This window comes from Microtus oregoni, unplaced genomic scaffold (genome assembly GCF_018167655.1).
Source record: "Microtus oregoni isolate MIOR12 unplaced genomic scaffold, Mior012 000010F_ref0000083, whole genome shotgun sequence".
Classification (NCBI taxonomy): Eukaryota; Metazoa; Chordata; class Mammalia; order Rodentia; family Cricetidae; genus Microtus; species Microtus oregoni.
In genome coordinates, this window is record NW_024543069.1 from 9,901,458 (window position 1) to 9,923,686 (window position 22,229).

The 22,229-nt window shown below is 38.3% G+C and overlaps 1 long non-coding RNA gene across 1 annotated transcript in view; it reads right to left on the reverse strand.

Annotated features, from left to right (window-relative positions):
* The window catches only part of LOC121452940, a 164,844-nt gene extending 150,365 nt beyond the window's left edge, over nucleotides 1-14,479 (reverse strand). The window contains exon 1 of the long non-coding RNA XR_005974936.1: nucleotides 14,249-14,479. This is a non-coding gene — a long non-coding RNA (uncharacterized LOC121452940). The remainder of the gene's footprint in view (nucleotides 1-14,248) is intronic.
* Nucleotides 14,480-22,229: the final 7,750 nt, after the last annotated feature.

Below are 22,229 nucleotides of genomic sequence, written 5' to 3' on the forward strand. Positions count from 1 at the left end.
ACCTGCTTCTTTGACCCCAGAGAAACCGCGGAGAATCTCCTTGTCCATTCAGAGCTGGGCCACATGGTACATGCCTGGAATATCAGAATTCCAGTACTTGTGCTGGTGGCAGAACAAGGACAGGAAGCTGACATTCAAGGTCAACTCTGAAAGCATAGGATGAACTTGTCTGAACAAACATACAAACAAAAAGCCTAAACACCAAATGCAAACAAACAAACAAACTAAAAAACCTGTTTGAAATGTTCCCTTCGTGTGCTGAGCGCTGAATATTTTCACCTCAAGTTCTCCCCTGCAGCTTCATGCTGCCTCACGGAGTCTATCTCTTGGGTGCGAAATTGCAATGGCTGGAAATAAAGATGTTTAAATATAAAATGTAAAATTTTTTAAAGACACTGAGGAATGCGCTTGAGTGTGTACAGCAATGAGACATACAAAAAGTACACAAATCTCAATATTGTTTTTAATAAGATAGAAAAATAAGCTTGGGAACAAGCCAGTGTACCCAATCCTTTTCTATTTGCCTTTGGAATTGGAAGCGATTTATCCTGTCATACACACATGCACAGAGTCTCTTCCACATCTAACCCGTATTCTTCCGACAAAGACTACACTGGCCAAGAGCAGAGCCAGGTGTTCCAGGGCAGTGCGCATGGGGCTCCAGCCAAATAACCACAAAGCAGAGAGTTCGGTAAATAAGGAAGAGTTTACTGGGATGGCAAAAGTCTTCTTGCAGGTGCAAGAGCGTGTATTTTGCTGTATAAATCAAGTTGCCCAGCTCAGTTCATACTGAGTTCCAACTTACTGAAGTTCTGTATCCCAGAATTTCATTGCTTCAATCTGGTGTATGGGCAGGATTGAGTAAGACATTAGAGAAGATAGATGAAGACATTTATAAAAGAAAAAAATAAAATAAAGTTAAATTTAAGGGAACAAAGGAGTTAGACATCCTTCTCCTGCATAAAAAGCGTTTCGTTTCTTCCATCAGCACTCTGCATAGTTTCCTTTTATTTGGATTTTAATGAGTTGTCATGCATGTGTTCCTGCTATTTGCTGTGGAAAATAAACTTCTGAAATACAGCCCAGGTATCAGTTCCTCAATCTGTGTCATTACTGCAGCTTTAAGAACATCCTCAAGTTTTACTGCCTAAAACGCTTCCATTTCTGTCAACTTCATGCATTGTGTATTTATCTTTATAATAGATCAAAACTGATATGTATTAATTAATACCTTATCAGACATTAAAAAAAGCCATTGCACAAAGTACAATTTTGGAACCTTTCATTCCTTTTCTCCTGTACAGGAAATCTCCTCCTCAACAATCTCTTCATAATAAAAACCAGATCAGTAATTGATCTGTTTAAGTAGTGTTTTAGGCTAAATTAAACAGAGCAATTTCTCAAGCGCCTCAGAATGCTTATCAGCCCACAATGAATTTCTTAACCGAGCAGACACTTTTTATAGCCTCACTTTTCCCATCTAATACCCTTAGAGGAACCTGGCTGTCTCATTCTTCCCAGTGCAGGGCATCATCCTAACAGCTTTGCAGCCTTTCCATGTCTCATGCAAAAGCTCAGTGCACCCTCTCTTTTTCTATTTGTGATTTGCCCAGTTTTGAATGAGATACAAGCAAAAGCTAGGACCACGCTCCACTTTGAAGTTTCAGACACATTTAAAGATGCAACAATGAAACACACACACACACAGAGAAAGAGAGAGAGAGAGAGAGAGAGAGAGAGAGATACACACATATATACAATGTTTGTGTGTGTGTGTGTGTGTGCGTGTGTGTGTGCGTGTGTGTGTATAGAAAGCTGGCTGAAGAGGTGACACAATGGTTTAAGAGCTTTAGCAGCTCTTGCAGAGGCCCACTCCAGTTCTCTTCCTAGCACCTACATGGTGGCCTACCGTGACCTATAACTTTAGTTCCAGGGGATCCATCAATCTCTTCTGACCTTCAAGGGCTCTGAAGACATTTGATAAACAAACATATACTCAAGCACAAACACCATGAAAAATGAGTAAATAAGTTTTAAAATATAAAAGTAAATGTAAAATATATTTCCATGATTCAGTTACAAAAATCAGACTTGGCAGTGGCAGCGCACATCTTAAACCCAGAACTAGGGAGGCAGAGGCAGTTGGATTTCTTAGTTCCAGACCAGCCTGGGTAGTTCCAGAATAGCCAGGCATATATAGAGAGACCTTATCATGAAAAACAAAAGGACAAACAAACAAAAAGACATGAAAATCATGAATACACTTCAAAATAATGTATTATAATGAATTGTTGTCAATTTTAATAAGTTAATGCAGCTCTAAGAAGTTTATAAAGATCTATATGGAGTCTAATTTAATCTAATTTACTATATGAATTCACTATAACTATTTTATAGTCAACCTAGCATCCTTTATTTGAAAGCATCATGCAGTTAGCTCCCTTTGACATTGCTCAGAAGATTCTCTATAGAAAGTGACAATCAATTATATTCTATAAATATAAAACTTTAAAAAAAATTTCCACTATTGTGCCAGAATAAAAAGTGACTTGGAAACTGAAAAAAAGCAGGAAGGAAACATGAAATTCTTTCTATTGGGGGCCACATAAAAAAAATGTACAGTAAAAGCATCCCAGGAAATGTCAATTCCAAGAACAGAAGTAGAGTGAAATTTCTCAACTGCAGAGTTGAAGAACTTGTTTTTATGAGAAAAAAGTCATCACTTAGGAGCCAGTTGACAACATCACCCTGAACATGAACCTCTGTGTGCACGTGTGAAGTCCTAATGTCAATGTTGGGCATCATCCTTGATTGTTTTAGACCTTATGTATTCATTTATCTGTCCATGCGACATGCATGCAGGTGTGCAAATGTGTTTGCATTGTGAATGCACTATATGCATGCATGTGGGCGGGGGAGCCAAAGTATAATGACAAATGCCTTCTTCACCGTCTCTTGCAATGTATTTATGAAGACAGGGTCTCTTAGTGAACCAGACCTCATAAATTTGAACTCTATCTAACAAGCTTGCTATGAGGCCTCCTTGGTTTACCCCTCCCCTGACTCCAAAGAAGGCTGAAATCATAGTGTCTTTTCATTGGATGGTGAGAAGCCAAATGCTGGTTCCCACACTTTAGGCACAAGTATTTTATCTACTGAGTCATTCCCCAGCAATTCTGCTCACCACGTTATACTTAATTAGCATAGAAAGTATTAGATAGCATTATGCCAATTTTGAAGAGAGTGTATTTTAATAGATTGGCCTTCTCTCATCTCCCTCTTGCCTGTCATTCCTGATTCTCGAGGTTGTTTCTTTTCCACTTTCCTAACTCATGTGGCCTCTTGCCCACCCCAGCACTTATACTTTACTTCCTCAGAGTCTCACAATGAACCTGGAACTAACTGATTGGCTAAATTGCCTGTGCAACAGGCACTAGGAATCTACTGTCCCCACCTCGCCAGTGCTAAGATTACCGGCACGGGGCACCCCAATTAGACTTTTATGTGACTGCTAGGATTGTGAAGTCAGTCCTCATGGTTGCATGGCAAACACTTCACTGACTAAATCATCTTCTAATCCCAGAAAATATTATTGGTGAAATTACAGTGTGTGTATGTTACTTACACTAGGGTTGTTTCGGTGATTCAATGCACAGCAAATAGAAGATATTGCTGGTGTTACTTAGGGTTAGAAATCCTTCAAGGTCAAAGGAGGACTCTTCTTGTTACTTAACATCCTCACGGTTTGGTGCTAAACTCTGTACAAGTATCTCCAAAATGCACATGAGTCCATACAAACATCATACTGTGAACATGCTTCTTTGGGATTTAACCTGTTTGTTTCTGAAGGTGTGTGGTTAAAGGTAGAAGGTGAACAGGCATGTGAAGAATGTCAAAGAAAAAAATTAAGTTAATTTAAAAACTAGTCACTTTGGAATAAGGTGCGGCAGTACAGCAAGTTAAGAAGCCCTTCCCTGGGGTGAAGCAGGCAAGTACCTGCCCAGAGGTGGAAATCACAAGACTGACACACGCATAAGTCATCTCTGATGTTTCTGGGGCAAAGTTTGAATTAACCCTTCCAATTTCTAAATGGCCATCTTCTCTTCATCTCCACATAGACAGGGGAGGGGTGTTTTAGGATAAGTTTTAATCAAGAATTTCACAGCAAATGTGTAGTTGAAGGTGGATTGAAAGAGAAGTTAGACACAGACCCTTTGAAAATGTTTGAAGAGTTGGGGAAATGGTCCCAAATGGAGAAACACTTCCACCAAGAAGGACCGTCTCACTCCAGTCTCACAGGAGAGAAGGAAAACCAAGTGACAAACATAGTATGTTCCTACATTCATACCTACATGCCCCATGCACGCTCACACAAGCATGCACATACACACAGACCATGCTTAAGTGCATAATGGCAAATAGAATGCAATACAATAAAATAAATGCTTGTAGAGATTGCTTAAATTTCATTGGAAATAGCACACCCAAGCTAGTCTTCAACCCTCTATATTTTAAGATTGTATGTTAAGATCAATTTCAATGCTACTACTAAAAGAATTTAAAGGTCATATTTAAGCAGAACATGCTTTTTACAATAAACGAGAAATATCACTATCTTATTAGGAATTACATTAAGCTGCCCCAAATTTATTATTCAATAAAAGATCTACAAATATTAGTAGACCACTTGAAATATGTTCATGTAACTTATACCACACAATTTAGTATCTTCACTAATAATACTAAATATTTTAATGTCAGACAGTTTGCAGGTCTTTAAAATTCACATTCTGGAGGATATTGATCTTCAGTATTACAAGCGTTTTCATCAAAACAGTTTTCCTTATGAAAAGCAGGTAAGAGAGGTCTTGCTATATAGCTCTGGGTGGCCTGTAACTTGCTCTATAGATAGGGTGCACTCAATCTAAAGGATCCTCTACCTCTAGTTCACAAGGACAACTATCACAGGGGTGCACAACTCTGCAGGTATCTCCTGAATATCATTTAAAGCCAGACATAACAAGAACATTCTAAAGCACACACACACACACACACAAAATTATTAATCTCAAAGGCGAAGTATCACACACACACACAGTTAATCTCAAAGGCGAGGTATCACACACACACACACACACATACACACACACGCAAGTTAATCTCAAAGGCAGATATCATTTTATTTTTTAAAAAAGTTACTTTTCTTTCTTTCTTTCTTTCCTTTCTTCTTTTTTTGTCTTTCCAAGACAACTTTCTTGAGGATATGAGTTTTTTTTTTATTGAGAAAAGGAAAAAAACAAGTTTTCGCCTCCTCCCAGCCTCCCATTTCCCTCCCCCTCCTCCCACCCTTCTCCCCCTCCTCCCACCCTTTTCCCCCTCCCCCTACTCCTCTCCCCCTCCCTCTCCAGTCCAAAGAGCAGTCAGGGTTCCCTGCCCTGTGGAAAGTCCAAGGTCCTCCCCCCTCCGTCCATATCTAGGAAGGTGAACATCCAAACTGGCTATGCTCCCACAAAGCCAGCACATTGCGTAGGATCAAAACCCCGTGCCATTGTCCTTGGCTTCTCATCAGACCTCATTGTTCGCCATATTCAGAGAGTCTGGTTTTATCCCCTGCTCTTTCAGTCATAGTCCAGCTGGCCTTGGTGAGCTCCCAAAAGATCAGCCCCACTGTCTCAGTGGGTGGGTGCACCCCTTGTGGTCCCGACTTCTTTGCTCATGTTCTCCCTCCTTCTGCTCCTCATTGGGACCTTGGGAGCTCAGTCCAGTGTTCCAGTGTGGGTCTCTGTCTCTATCTCCATCCATCACCAGATGAAGGTTCTATGGTGATATGCAAGATATTCGTCAGTATTGCTATAGGATAGGGTCATTTCAGGTTCCCTATTCTCAGCTGCCCAAGGAACTAACTGGGGGTACCCTCATCCATTGCTGGTGGGAATGCAATCTTGTGCAACCACTTTGGAAATCAGTGTTTCGGTTTCTCAGGAAATTCGGGATCAACCTACCCCTGGACCCAGCAATACCACTCCTGGGAATATACCCAAGAGATGCCCTATCATATGACAAGAGCATTTGTTCAACTATGTTCATAGCAGTATTATTTGTAATAGCTAGAACCTGGAAACAACCTAGATGCCCTTCAATGGAAGAATGGATGAAGTAAGTGTGGAATATATACATATTAGAGTACTACGCTGCGGTAAAAAACAATGACTTCTCGAATTTTGTATGCAAATAGATGGAAATAGAAAACACTATCCTGAGTGAGGTAACCCAGACCCAAAAAGATGAACATGGGATGTACTCACTCATAATTGGTTTCTAGCCATACATAAGGGTCATGGAGTCTACAATTGGTGAACATAAAGAAGCTAAGTAAGAAGGTGAACCCATGGAAAAACATATTGTTATCCTCTTGGCTATGGGAAGTAGACAAAATTGCCGGGGAGAAAATTGGGATCTTGGGGGTGGGGTGGGATGGGGGTAAGGGGAGATGGGGAGAGAAAAGGGAGAAGGGGAGGATGGGGGGAACTTGGCGAAAAAGGATGATTGGGATAAAGGAAGGTTGGATAGGAGAGCAGGGAAGCACAATTCTTAGTTAAGGGAGCCACCTTAGGGTCGGCAAGAGACTTGAACCTAGAGTGGCTCCCAGGAGGCCAAGGCGAGGATATAAGGTTTTATAGCAAGAAATGAGAATGATGATGAGATGGGCTGAAAAGGAATTCATGAAAAAAATCTATATATAAGGAAAGGCTTCAGTTTTAAATGGTACCGCCTGCCCTCACCCCCTCATCCTCCGAGGTCCACTAGTGCAACAGACAAGCACAGGTTCATCGACTACTATCCAGTATGAAATCCTAAAGGATTATCAGAAAATGCAGAGAAGGAACTAATCTGTAGCATCCTGTTTTTCAAAACGTTAAGGGTTATCTCAGTGATAGGGTGTTTTTCCAGTACAGAAAGCGTCCTTGTTTCTAATCACAAATTGTCAGTATCTGAGCTAGTTTAGATGATGAGATAATGCACACTGGTTATGTATACAAGTACAGAAGAGTCCATGTGTTTATTTTTATAACCTTGCTACTTCCAAGCACAACCAGCCTTCAAAAACCTTTACTGTTTGCCATTTTTGCTTTGTTATCTTACTATATATTTTATTTCTTGCAATTTTATATTTTAAATACCCAGAGAAAACAAAGCCTTCAAATCTTGAGTGTTCTTCTTTGTTTTGACATTAATAAGTCATACTCTGCCAGGAGAGCACTGTATTTGTTGTTTTGAGATTAGGTCTCCTTCTGTTACCCACCCAGGCTAACCTGGCCCTCATTACATAACTTAGCCTGGCATCACACTCAAAGCAATCCTCCTGCTTCAGCCTCCCAGGTGTTAGGATTGCAGGTGTGCACGATCATGTCTGTCTTAGTCTCTCTACTTTCAACACATGTATGGTAAGTGATAGCTTGCTATGTCTCTTAAAACTTTTCATTCTCCTTTCAACCTCAGTTCCCAGTCATCTCTCATTGTGATTGTCAATGCAGCACAGAAACAGAGTCATGAATGGTTCTTGTTAAAAACAAAAACAGTGATCCACCTCAGACTCTGAATCTAAATTTTCTGAATTCATCTCTGGGAAAGCAGATTATAAACAACCTTCGGTGAGCTCCGTGCTTGTCTAGGAATTGACGGGCTATACAAAGTAATTTATAAGGATAGTTTCAGCCTCAATGCTGGCACTGAAGAGTGGAATAGATTTTTTGGATCTCTCTAGGATTTATTGAAATTCATCATCACAAAAGGCCTGAGTAGTTAAGTACCACTCTTGACTTTACACACAGGGAAACTGAGAGCTAAAGCAATAACATGCTGAGTGACGAGCATTGCCACCATACTGTGAGGTCTGTATAGCAAGATACAAAGATAAAGTACCCAGGAGTTAGACGTATGCATGAAACCTGTCAGTGTCACGGAAAGGACTTGAATTTGTAATTCAATTACTTTGAGCAGCAGTGAATCACAGAAAAGTGGTGGTTATAGTACTGATTTTTGTAAACCATACCATACCATGATCATTCAAGAAATATTGATCCATTTCTGTCTTCGATTTTACCTTTACTGTGTAGTATTTCCTAGTTTTTTATTTTTTTTAGTATTTCCTATTTTAAAATCCTTTCGGTGGCTGGTTGATTTTTGATGAGAAATGACTCTCCAACAATCTTATTAATGGGTGTAAATCGGTAAATTAACATGACTATTTAAGAGGCGCATCTATTACAAAAATTACCACAGCAAACCTGCTCAACTATGCTAAAACCAGAAACAATGGAACTTCAAATTAGGAGCATGTTAGACAAAAGCAAAATTCTTGCAAAATGATACAACGATTTGGTACAGTACTGTATGGATAAAGGAAATAATACATCTTGAAGATTATGGTAACAGAGACATAGCTTGCTATAAAATTTACTTATAATCCATATGTGTGTACTTACGTGCATATCCATATGTATTTGCATGTAACTGTGTCTAAACTTGTGGAGAGGAAATGGCGCAGTCCTCCCCATAGTTGAGGGTCTATGAGCAATGCTATCCCTTCATGGCAAAGCATAGATGTTCAACATGCTTTCTTAAAAATGCAGCTTTGAGGAAAAATGAACATTACACGATATAAATAAAATTCAAAACTCCAACCGTTATGAACTACTGCAATGAACCACACTATCTTATACTTCTTTCTTGGCCTTAGATCCAACAAGTACCTATTTCTCACAAAAGGGTTTCTTTTGTGTCTAACATGCCCAGTGCTTGAGTTATTCAATGACAGATAAAGATCCTCTCAAGCTGTGGATATGAGAGTCTAGCCTGACCATTTATGGTTTGCATTGGAAATTCATCAAATAAAAGATCTGCAACAGAAGGCTCTGAAATCAGGGAACAAACTGTTTTTCACTACGTGGGGGCTGATTTTTCATTTACTTGAGAACAAGCTTTCCCCCAAATAAAAGCAAAATAGTCCATATCTGTCCCTCAACACTTGTTTATTCTATCCCATGTATGGATCTACATCTCTTCTTGTCATTATTATTTTCCTTGTGACCTTGGGAGTCAACTGAGTGTAAAGGTACTTTTATATCTAATATAAAGTAGGGAGTGACCGTGCAGATCATCAAATAGTCAAATAGTGACTAGTTGTGAAGTTTTGTTTGTTTGTTTTAAAGACTAGATCAGCAATGAATTAAAATCTAATGAGTAAATAAATCCTCAGCATATTATCCAAACAATATTTATCTGATGCTAAGTCAAATGCTGCCTTTACTTACATCAAAACATGTAAACAGAAATAAAAGCATTTGGTAACAGACCAATTAATTAATACTGTATTCAAGGCACAGATACGGAGCAATGCTGATAATATTCAGCTGTGCCCCTAATCTAGGAAGAAGAGCAGGCAGAACTTCAGGTGGTAAGTGTGAGAGCAAGGAAGAGAACTGGAGTCAAGGAGAATGGAAAGAAAGGTGCTAAATGCATTCTGGAGAGCTAGGGCAGAGGAACCTCTGGGAAGCAACACTTCAGCAGAGATCTGAAGAATGAGGAGGAACTAGCCAGCAAGCTGGGCAGGAACAACAATCAGTTGGCATTTGCTCCCTGATGTTCTGTGCTGGATCTCGGGAGCTGCCAACACTAACTTCATGCCAGGTGACAAATGATCTGAGTGCCCACAGCCGCAGCTGCGGGTTTATAAGCTCTCCCTCCTACCTTCGATGCTAATGAGTCAGAGACCTGGGAAAATACACCGTAGGAAACAAAATCTCTCCTGTTAGTGGTCCACAGATACCAGATAAGCATCTCCATCCTGTTAGGGAGTTGGCGTTGGCTGAAGACCTTCTCTATACCTCTAGCTCTTGCTAGAAAGAATAATTGACTGTTCCTTACTCATCTCTATACGTTTCATGGCATGCTTATAAACATGCATCCTGTAAAAAAAAAAAAAAAAAACAACTACTGGCTAATTCTTTGTTTCAGGAGTAATTGAAATGCATTCAAAGTCTTCAATGTCTCCTTGTAGCTAATTCTATCTTTTTAACTGAATGTGCTCTTACATATATACAATGTGTTCTCCTTACTGTAATCCTCCTCCCTTCCTAATATTCCTCCCACCCCATTAGTCCCTCTCCTCTCTAAAGTTTTCTTTTAAACCTTAAGGTTTTTTCCTTGAGACCCACTAAGCCTGGGCATTTGTGATTTGAGTTTGGAACTGTGCATAACAGTCTCTTGCTTTGCTCAGTGTCTACACAACCTGAGGTGATTCTTACTGCTACAAACTCTTCTCATTTTTTTAAATATTAATATTCTTAAATATTAAAAGTTATAACTTGGGAACAAGTTACCTGAGTTTATGCAAAGTTCCAGAGAGTGTGACAGAAGATCCCTATGTAAGATCTAAACAGCTTTACGCAGTCAAGACCCATTTCATGTGATGTTTAAAGAGCTGTTTCATTTCACACAATTAACTAATGGCAAAGAAATATTTTCTTCTTCTGAGGCTTATCAAATGAGAAATTTTCCCAGTCACTGGAGTGACTGCCCCTCTGTCCTTCAGAACCCATTGTCGTGTGATTATATTAAAATCATAAATTTTAATTTGTATGAAAATAGTGATTTAATCCTTATTTTGTTTTCATAAAGTAAGTAAACTGCTGTGACTGTCCATATGTTTCATACATCAGGCAAAACCTAAAGAAGCCTTGAGTTTGCTTTCTGCATTCATGGACTTTATAGCATGGTCAGAAAAGCTAAAGAAAAATCACATTAAAGTGATTCAGAAACACTGAACATAGAAAATAGTGCCAGCAGGGTACACACAGAAAGAATCAGCATTTTCTGTTCATGGTGGAAGACTGTCTGTTCACGCTGGAAGATTACAGCATGGTCTCAGGGACAGGAAAACTTTCACTATTCCTGTATTTGCTTTGTTCATTTGTTTTGATATTTGCGCCTTTCTTTCAAAAGCAAACAAGATCCCAGTTGTGTTACAAAACAGTGTACTTGTTTCAAATGTTATTTTTTTAATAAAATCATAAAATCTCCTGAAAGATACCTTTAAAAACTCAAAACATCTTGTCAATTCCATTAGATGATACAAAGAAAAAAGTTTGTATCGTTTTAGGCCCAGCACCAGGGAGAAAACTTACACTGTGTACTGCATTGCCTTCCTCCCAAGCTGAATACACAGCAGTATTAGCCCAAGGCAGCTCTGCTGACGAATTCATCTCCAAGCTACGGCTCAACCAGGGCCGAGAGTCAGTGAGTCAGGTAAGCTAGTGAGTCTTTCTACCGCCTTTCACACAACTGAAGACAAAGCATGAACAGCAGGCCCAGCAGATGGAAACCTGAGGTGTGGAAATCTGTCCTCTTGACACCGATGGGAGAGAAAGCCTGACTACGTGCAGATTAGCTCAGGGGAAACCGAAATGCTGCCACTAGTTTGGCTGACGTATATTAAGTCTACTGACACTCAGGTTTTAACCTTAGAAACTTCACCCTTGCATGTTTCCAGATGAGTGAGAGGAAAGTAAATTAAGACATATAAATCCTCTTTATATATGAAGGTTCTCTTGTGCAACAGGGCCAACTCTAGCTATATGTTTCTCAAGTTGTTACCTCATCATTAATGGTTATTGGGTATTTTTATTTATAGTATTATATGAATTTATTTATTGCCACTGAGTGATTCCCCACACATAAATTCCTGTAGTTTGCTCCCGCCCATTGGATGTCATCATCTCAAGTAACAAAACCTGTAGCTCTTCCCTCGCTTTCTCATACTTCTGTTCTTGTCCATACAAGGCACAGACATCGTTAATATGTTGGGCCAGAAAAGAGAATACCTCTTGAGGCCAGGCGCTGTAACCCCAATCATGCTGTCCAACCTCCCAAAATACCGTGGCAGCAAACAGCTAATGGTTTCTCAACTGATTGCTTTCTGTCGTAGGAGGTATAGAGAAGTTTAGAGAGTTCATCCTAAACTAAGTCATACACAACCCAATGTACTGATGTATTCTCATAAGCAGGGAAACGTATTTTGGCATACAAAATGTTCCTGTCATTTACAGCCCATTTCCCTGTACTTTTCTCATTGACAATTGTCATATCCCACTGTGATTCAGGTAGAGATAGGAAGTTAAATTGATGGGTTATCCCTAAAGAATCAAAACTAACTTCACAACATTAAAGAAAGAACAAGCACTTGAAAGCTAAACTAGGAAAAACAAATGCAGTTAAAGCAGAATAATATTCCATGTCAGTTATGACGATTCCTGTTTGGTACCGTCTGAGCCATGAGTCAATTTTAATGGAACAATAACCCCAACGACAAGGAAGTTGGAGAACGTATTTCACTTATGGAGATGAAGAGCAAAGGGAAACGCTGGACTCCTACAGTAACTCCACTTCTCCTTTCAATTGCTCTATCATTCGGTAGAGATTTTGTTGTCAGACAATCTCCACTGCACGCGCACATAACACTGAAAAACAATGAAGTGCCTTGGAAATCACATCTTAATATGATTAAAGAGAAACTTAAATAAAAATGTATGATTTCCTGAACCTTCCTTCCAGTTTCTCCTGGCGTGTACTACATTAAGCCATTGTAAGACTACTGTGTAATATGTTGTCTGTTGTGTTGTGGTGAACTAATCCAAACCCCTCAGAAAATGTCCGTGGCATTTAAAGACTTCCCCACCTGATTCTAGTCCACCACTAGCACGACAGATGTATCTACAGTAATCTAATTGATGGACTGGAAGATCTTTCTAGGGCTTCATCACACCTATCCCAATCATGTTTCCCACTGATTCTTTAAGAAGAGGACTTCTCATCAGACATCCTAATTCTCCCTGCCCAGGGATTTTCCTTTACTCCAATTCTATACACAGTACACTTGGTAACTTTCTATTAGCATTTGATTTTTGTTTGGTTTTACTGTGTATTCCTATTCTTAACGAGGCCAAATTAGTGGTTTAATTGACAACCCTCTGAGTGCAAAGTCTCAAAAGTTTCTTTCTTGTCAGAGTATCTTAGGGTTCATCTCAGAAACATCCTTGCCTGTGTAGCTCTCGGTTTACATCTATAAGGTCAAATGGTGATAGTTTTTGAAGGACAAAGTATAAAATTCAGTTGTTGCTCAATGGGCAAGATTCTCAGGGCATCAGTAGGAAGGCAAATGTATTCTGACATCAGTGTCAGAGTAATGACAAGAAGTCTCAGCCTCGCGTGTTTTCATGCATTCGTGAACCTTTGATCTTTCTGTTTTCTAGCTGGTCACATAAACTCCCAGTAAGAACTTGTCTGTTCTTAGAACTAACCGGAATATCATACATAACCATGGGTGTACAGAATCCCTATTTCTATATCTATGCACCTTGTCCCAAGCAATCAATGCAGACAATAGTTTACACTCGGAGTACAAAACCAATCTTTCCTCAGAATTTAAAAGCACAGAAAACTAAAGACACAGACAGCCAAATGAAACATGAGCAATTTAAAACACAGCAGCAAAGCAAGCACAGCCTTTTCATTCACATTTTATTTCCGATCAATGTTTGCCCTGCTTTCTAAGTTCCCCAGGCAGAAAACCGGCATGAAGGTAACACATGTCCAGCCATGTACAGTAAATGCGCAGTGGCAACTTGGTATCTGGACCACATATATGCTATTGTATAAACAAACAACACATCTATCTGTTCAAGGAACATCAGAGCGTATAGAAAGAATGTGCATGCATGAGCAGAATTTTCATGGTGTCTTCCAAGTGCACAGTGCTTTTTCTGGAACACAACTATGAAAATATTGACATTTTCCAGGTATGGTAAAGTCAACACCTGCAAACAAAAAGATTTCAGTGTCTAATCATAGTAGTGGAATATTCTTTCCATTGTGTTTCAAAAGTCATATTTGTTTTTTTTTTAATATATAGCAATGCAATTTAGGTTCATTTATTTTTCTAAAAGAATACTCAGCAAAGTATTTTAGCATCATTATCTAAGTGCTTGCTTAGACTACAACTCATGTCCATTTCCCTCAATAAACATTTTTTTTAATCTTTCATTGTATCACTCTTGGGGGGGGCGGATGAAACATTGTGAACCCCACAGGCTCCCATGATCTCAGTGAATATGAAATGGATATATACATATAGGCACAATTCAGGACACAGGACATTTGATACACAAAGGATGATCAAACCAGTTCATACCCAGCACAGGTCCATTGAGTAGTTTCTGTTGCACATATTCGCTCCTCTGCCCATGGTCAGCGCTGCTTTGAAATACTACAAAGCAATCTACACTTCGCGTGCCGCCCGCTTAAGTTCTTTTCGCTCTCAGAAATGGAAAGACTTGTAGAGTGAGCGATGCTTTGCCGCCGCGTTCCGCCAGAGACTTCTCCGAAACCCACCTCTAAGCTGAGCCCAGTGATGCCCAGACGCTCCAAGACTCATTCTCAGCAGCGGGCGACTGTCCACATTCTGGGCTGAGAATGGACTCTCGCTCGCCATCTGGAGGCAGCTCCTGGCAGCTGCAGCGAATTTTTAACAACTGGGTGGAACAAGAATGTCAGCAAATTCTTTGTTAAATAAGAGGCATACTGTTTTATTTACACACTCTGCTGATAGAAAATGAAAGAAAGAAATACAGAAAGAAGGGAGGGAAGGAGGGACGGAGGGAGGGGTGGGAGGAGAGAGGGAGGGAGGGAGAGAGAGAGGGAGGGAGGAACTAAAAAAGCAGGAATGAAAAAGGGAGAAGCGAGGGAGCTAGAAAGAGGATGGAAGGGAGAGCGAGCGGAGAGAGAAAAGAAAGGAGAGAGAAACGTAAAGACCATCATAAAAGCATGCTATTCTGTCCCTAGTGAATTTCCATAAAAGCTATTACTTTTATATATTTAACAATAAAATAAAAATACTGTTATTTTATATATAAGTGTAATATATATATGCATAAACTTCACAAGAGTAAAATTTAATTTTCTATTTCTTGCTAATGTATCTCAAAGTAAAATAATCATCACAGGCTGCTCCCAGGAATCCCCATATCTTTGATACTTAACTCAAAGACAGCTTTGCAAAAGAGAAACCTGGAATCTGCACATAGAAGAGTCACTTGTTAAAAATTGGCTGCTGCTTAAAAACACAGACTTTACCAGGAAAAGCATACCCTCCTAACTGAGTGTGGTAACAAGAAAAAGCTGTTTCAGTGAGTCCCTGCAACCAGGGGTTATAAGATTTCCAAATTACAACAACGGTGTCTTCGATTGTCTCTGAGTGTCCTCTAAAGTTGCTTCCATTGAAGAATAACAAGTTTTAAGCTCTCTTAAGTCAAACAAATATTTATTTATTTTTTCTGTAATGTCTATATAGAAATTTGATTCCTGGGTATTTCTATACTGCCTACAGATTGGAACAAGCAATCTCTTTGGGGTGTTAATCAAATTGTTTCTACCATGGGTCAAAATTTGGAACTTTATTTTCCCTTTAATATTCTACTTTGATCCTATTTAATCAAAAATTCGACATTTGGAATACTGTGTTTTTTTCCAAGAAATTGTGGATAGTTGTTAGCTTATGTATTCTGTAGGGCTCTTTGGAGAAACAGAAAATTTTAATTATCACAGTTTAAGTCAGGAGTTAAAAATTTATATTAATAAACAAAGAAAAATATGTTTTCTTGATATTTATACCGAGTTGCTTATTTCCATGACTTTAGGGGTGAATGAATTTTTTTATAACATATTTAATTAATATTTTTAAATAACATTTTCGATAAGAATGTTTAAAACCGTGGCTTTTGGTGAGTTTGTAAAGGCACCGGAAAAAACATACTGTGGTCGATCCAAACATAGTCAGTCAGCTCTTCAGGCACCTTTACTCTCAGCTCCATGCCTGTTCAGAAAGAGAACTTGCTAGCTAATTAAATCCTAAAATATATGACTTCTTTGCTGCCCTGTGACTAGTGACTCATGGAAACTCCGAGACAAGCAAAGCACTCATATATTCAGCATAGGAATGCAGGCAGACATGGCTGGCGGAAATGTGCAAACAACAAAGAAAGAGTAAGCAATCTGTTTACATATCAAATATGTTCAGTATTTATCAAAACATCTCACGTGAACCTTTAATAGAAGCATGTAGATAAATACACACAAACATTTTCTTCTTGCATGATTAGTTTTCATGTAAACATCGCCACATATCCAAAGAATGATTTTATAGGAAGAATAAATTAACTATTCTTTTTTTTTTTAAAGAGAATGTTAAAAAGATGAGGAGTTTTTTTTTTTTTTTTTTGGACTCCTCACAGTCAGAGAGAGATGTTTTGCCTGTATGTATCAGAGGCAACATCTTCAAGGATTTCGTGAGCTGCTGTTTCTTCCAAAAAAAGATGACTGTGTGGCTAAGAAAGAGTTCTTATGGGCACCTCTTGCCCTTTAAAAAGAAGACTTAAAGTTGATTTTATGATATTTAGAACAGGAGAAATAGAATATAACTCTCAAAATAGATATTTAAAAAGAGAGAAAATTATTTCTTGTCTTTTAAAATATTTTGCTGTTCAAGCATTCATATTATGTATTTGGATCAATTCTACCCCAATTCTCTCTTCTTAATTTTCCCCTATCTCCTACCCCCTACTGCTTTTCCATCTCAAATTCATGCCTGGCCCCTTTGATATATGAATGTGCCTGGGTAGCCTTTCAGTGGCTGAATCCTGAAAAAATATAATCCTGGCAGATGTTAACTATAAATAGTTCATCTTATAGGGCTGGGTCCTCATGAGAAAACTATTTCTATTTCCATAATATATCATGTCAGAAGTAAATCAAGATTAAGAACCAAATCAGATATGTACAGTGAGGCCTAAGGAACTGAGTTCTAAATGTCTGACTATAGTAATGAACTAGGATTAAGGTTGCATTAGATTTACATTGCTATATAACAATCTACTAAAAACTTATTGCGTTAAGCACAGATATCTATCATCTCAGATTTCCTAAGCCAGAGAGTGGTCCAGATTTAGCTCAGATGTTTCCTGTCCTCGGAAGCTCCCAAGGTGGTGAGCTGGGTTTCAGATGGATTATGCTCTGATCTAGAAGTTTGGCTAAGGAGGAATCAATATTAAAGTTCCAAAAGATTGCCACAAAACTCGTTTCCTTGGGGCCATAGAACTCATCACGGCTTCCTTCTTCAAGGCCACAAGGAAAATGTCTTCCCTTGAGGAAAAGACAAATATCTTCTGAAGACATTTACCCCATTAAGCCAGATCCGCAAGAAAAAAAAAAAACCTTTCTTAAATAACTCAAAAGAAAACTTCAAGGGACTTTAATTCTATGTGCTAGGACCCTTTCCCGTTTGTCATGTTATATTGGGTAGAAAAGAGTAGATTCTGCTTATAGAAAACCAGAGGCAATGCGGAGAACCCTGTGAGGTCAGCCTAGAAAAATATGTGCTAAAATCAGTATCTATATAAAGACTCACACGGTTTCTTCTTACTATTTAAAAGCTAAGAAGAGCAGCCTGGGAAAAGGTAGAGTCTAGTTATAACCATGCCTTATGTGTTAATAATATTTTCTTTCCATAATATATTTAAAATATTTGTTAAGGTCTAGCTTTTGTAACAAGCAAGTTCTGCATCAAGGTTAATTCACAACGCTTAGTCTACATTTTCGTGAATTTTAGTAAAATAACCAGTAGGTGTTAGAATTTTAACATATTCACTTAAGGAAATGATAGAAAAGCCTTACACAAGCAAATTTATTTCAATTTATTATATCATTGAAGGTTTGTTCAAAGACATATGTGTATCTATCAGAGTGATGTTGAAGATGCATAATATATCTGTGGGGGAACTGAGGGTAACAAGAGACCAAAGAAGTTACCTTGTCAGGAATGGAAAGGTTGGGGAAGGTAGAGTATTAAACTGATAAAATAGAGAGTGTTGATACAAATGTAGCCCCAGTGATGTTACACACTAGACACACCCCTGTCTATCTGGTCAAAACTCATACTAATAATGAACCATGTTCTCAGGTTGCTTAGCTTAATTCAACTATGTATATGCACCTGACTACAAAAATTACACACCCTGCCATTAGTCAAAAATGTATGATTTGTGTGACTTTTGTGAAAAAAAATATGTCCAATTAGAGTATCCAGTTCTGTTGCTGAAAGGTCATGCAGATACTATGAACTCTGTGCTTGCTGATGCAAGGAAAATTGATTTGAGGGAAGAAAAGTAGTGTGAACTCAGAAGGATGTAGCGATTAAAAACAGCATTCCCTCATTAAAGACAGCACAGTCCTTCGGTGCTTTCTCATGAATATCCTGTTATAGATTGTGTACATCTAGGTAGCATGAGCACTACGATGAGCTACAGTCCTTGTTTTCATGAAACTTGCTGAGATTCTGTTCCAATGGGCATATTACGTATTGTTCTTATGGAAACTACAAGAATCAGAAGAAAGGAAATTAGGACATTCAAGATCAATGAAAGAATTGCTACAGGGAGTCATTCTCTGTGTGCATTTTCCATATGTTTGCAGGAGTTTTGTCCAGTTTGGTGAGTAGCTCACACTGTGTAGCAATGGTGGGCTCTTCCTATGTTATGCTATTGAATGAACTAAAGCTTACCACAAACTGACAGGGACATGGAAAGTTCACAATACCTAGTCTGTAGGCGTATGTATTTTAATGAAAGAGGCAAAAGGTACTAGAATTTCAACATACTATTTTAATAAATGAGAGGAAAAGTCTTACAGAGACAAAATGAATTTTGATTGATTATATTGTTGCAAGCAGCTACTTTTCAATAGTATTGACTTAACATCATAGAATAACAAAAAACCTTCATCAAAATCTAAGATTTCTCCCGAGTGTTTCACAAATTTCTAATTCAATATTACCACTGATATAAGGAATATAAAAATTCAATAAATGAGTATTAAATTTTAAGGAATGCCATTTGCTCTTATGCCTTGCTTTTAGAGGGTTATTTTGTTTCACACCAACTAAATGTTGTTGATGTTATGGGGGTCTTACTGTGTAGCCATGAACTTCAGTTCTTCCTGCCTCAGCTTCCTGAATGCTGTAATTTCCGGCCTGCACTATCACACCCTTAAGGATGTGTGGAACCAAAACAACGAAAGCAAATACTTTATAGGAGCCGATTTATTTAACATTTTATATCTACCCCAGTACACACACACACACACACACACACACACACACACACACACACACGAGGTGGGGAGGGAGAGAGGAGGAGGGAGGAAGAGAAAAGCCTGCGAACATACAGTTTTGAGACTGTTTTTGTGTGTTGGGGTTGAGGGGAAGTTAATGGGCATTTCCCCAGTGCTATTTGAATGAAAATGCCCTACTAAATTAAGAAGCAAGAAAGTTGTGTAAGTCAAATTATCCTTTAGATATTTAAGGGTGTCCTAGGAAAACTACATGCCCAGATATAGAAGTAATCTTTTACATTCTAATTAAATATTTTAGTGAATTCTTTTAGAAGATGTTTTATGATGCTGAATGTATGTGGACTGATAAGGGTAGGAATTACAAATTATCTCATTAAAAGTGGTGAATAATGTCTTAACTATGTCCCATATGTTTATATTTTCTCATAATATTATTTAAAATATTCATTAACTTGAGCACTTGTAATAAACACATTCCCCGGCTCACTAATATTTTCAAAACGCTTATATATGAGGAAATACAATTCTTAGTAATCACCAGCAAAATAGCTGTGTTTCATCAGCTATGATGGGAAATGGCACCCATCTGGCATTCTGCAATTTCCGTTGGACACTCATATGTGAAAAAGAATAAATTTCAATGCTCAAGAGACGGAGTTATAGATTTTAGAACTAGGAAACACTCATTGTTTCATGACGTTGAAATGAGGAGGGAGCTTTAGGTAGCCTGTGGGAACTAGAAGGAATTGTATAAGCTAGTCTGAGCTGAGACATGAGATCAGCCACATTCAAAGGATTGTTAGCAGGCTTTTGTAGTGTTGAAGTAAGGTACTTTAGAAATTGATGACATTGAAAAAAACAATGATCCATGGTGTTCTTGTTCTACACTTAAAGTACAAGGCCACAGTCAAGAGTCCCATCACCTGTGAATTCCAGCACATGCAATATGAGAACCTTGCTCATTGTTCTATCGTCATTGAGGAAAGAGTTTTTAAACATTCATATTGAAATAAGTCTCATTTCAAAATATGTATGTCCTATTGATGTTCTCAAATAACTTTCAAAACTTCAAAGCCTGAAGGCAAATCAATTTTACTTATAAACATCAACCTACACCATGCATGTTAATCTTCAGTTAATATCAATACTTTTGTCTATAATGTTGTCGCCAGCTTTAAGACCAGATAAAAAGAACCCATACAGTACTTTAAATTTCCTCCCAAAGAAATATCCATGGAAGTAAAAAGCATATTTCAGAAATAATTTTCAATACTATATATTCTGCAACATTTAACACTCTCGTTCTACTAGACCAATAGTGTGATGGTTTCTGCTACTCCTCAAGTCCTAACTCGCTTCTTAAAGAATACTTTTGCTTTCTATATTATTTTATTTTATCTCAGTTTCTGAGGCAGAGTGTTGCTATATATCCCTGACTTTCTAGAAACCGCATATTGCTCAACCTGTCCTAGAAAAATTCAGCACAGTTAGTGTGGCCTCAAATTGAAGATGCGCCAGCCTTACATACCCAAGTGCTGTAAACATAGGCGTGTGTTGCCACATCTGGCTTTGGTCACTACTTGCCAAGTGACTCTCTGATATGGGCATATATCCGTGAATGAATAGGTGGCTCATTACCTGACATTTTAAACCTCCAAGTGATAAGGATAGGTCAAATTACTATAAAGTGAGGCTATTAAAAAATAATATTCTTCCCCTCAGAGCTCAGGGAACCCCCTTGGAAAAATGAGGTTATTAAAAAATAATATTCTTCCCCTCAGAGCTCAGGGAACCCCCTTGGAAGGAGAGGCAGAAAGAATGTAAGAGGCAGACGGAATGATAGAAATCAAGAGAGCAAGTCTCTTTAAACCAACTAAATAAAGCTCATAGAAACTTAGAGAGACTGAAGTAAGAAGCACAGGGCCTGCATGGGTCTGCACCAGGTCCTGTGCATATAAATTATAGTAATACTTCAATGGTACAGCTGAGTTTGTGAACTCATGGATTTCTGATTGTACTTTTCTCCTTCTGTTGGTTTGTCTTGTCCAACTTCAATGTGACAGTTTTTCTTTTACCTTATTATATTTTATTTTGCTATGTTTTGTTTCTGTCTTAGCAGCTTTTTCTTTTCGGATGAGAGGGGAAGTGGAGTGGTACCAAACACACCAAGCTCTACTACATTGGCAACATTTAAGAGTTGTCTTGACTAAACCTTGACTTCAGGTATTAAAGTACAGATTCCAATATTACATAATTGAACATGCTAGGCCAATGGCGGTCAACGTTTCTTATGTTGCATTCTTTAATACAGTTCCTCATGTTATGGTTAGCCAAACTATAAAATTATTTTGTTTCTGTGATTTTGCTACTGTTATGAAGCAGAATGTAAATATCTTATATGCAGGATATCTGATATATGACCTACAAAAGGGCTGCGATCTACAGGTTAAAAATCACTGTGTTAGGCCTATCATTCCAGCCCCATTAAAATGACTGTGCTTTTACAAAATCATTATCAGGTTTGGTAAGAGGTCAAGCAGTACATAAAGTTACTTGCTACCAAGGCTGGTGATGTCAATTTGATCCTCAGAATAGCAGATGGTTAGGGGAGAACTCCTGCAAGTTGACATTTAACATTCACAAGTGTAGTGTGGTATGGCAATGCTCTCTCTCTCTCTCTCTCTCTCTCTCTCTCTCTCTCTCTCACACACACACACACACACACACACACACATATATATATGGAGGAAAGGATACACATTTGTATACCTACAAATGCGAAATAAATAATGTAAATGCATTAGTAAAAGATTCTTATTTCCTTCTCACATGTTAGTATGTTTGTATGTTAGTATGTTTGAAATCTTCCTTTACTAGTAAACTTTATGTGATTTACCCTTTTCCATTACATGTCACATTTATTTTATTTCCTATTTTATTATTCAAAAGTCAAATCATTTCTAAGAGTGCATTTCATTCATCTCTCCTCA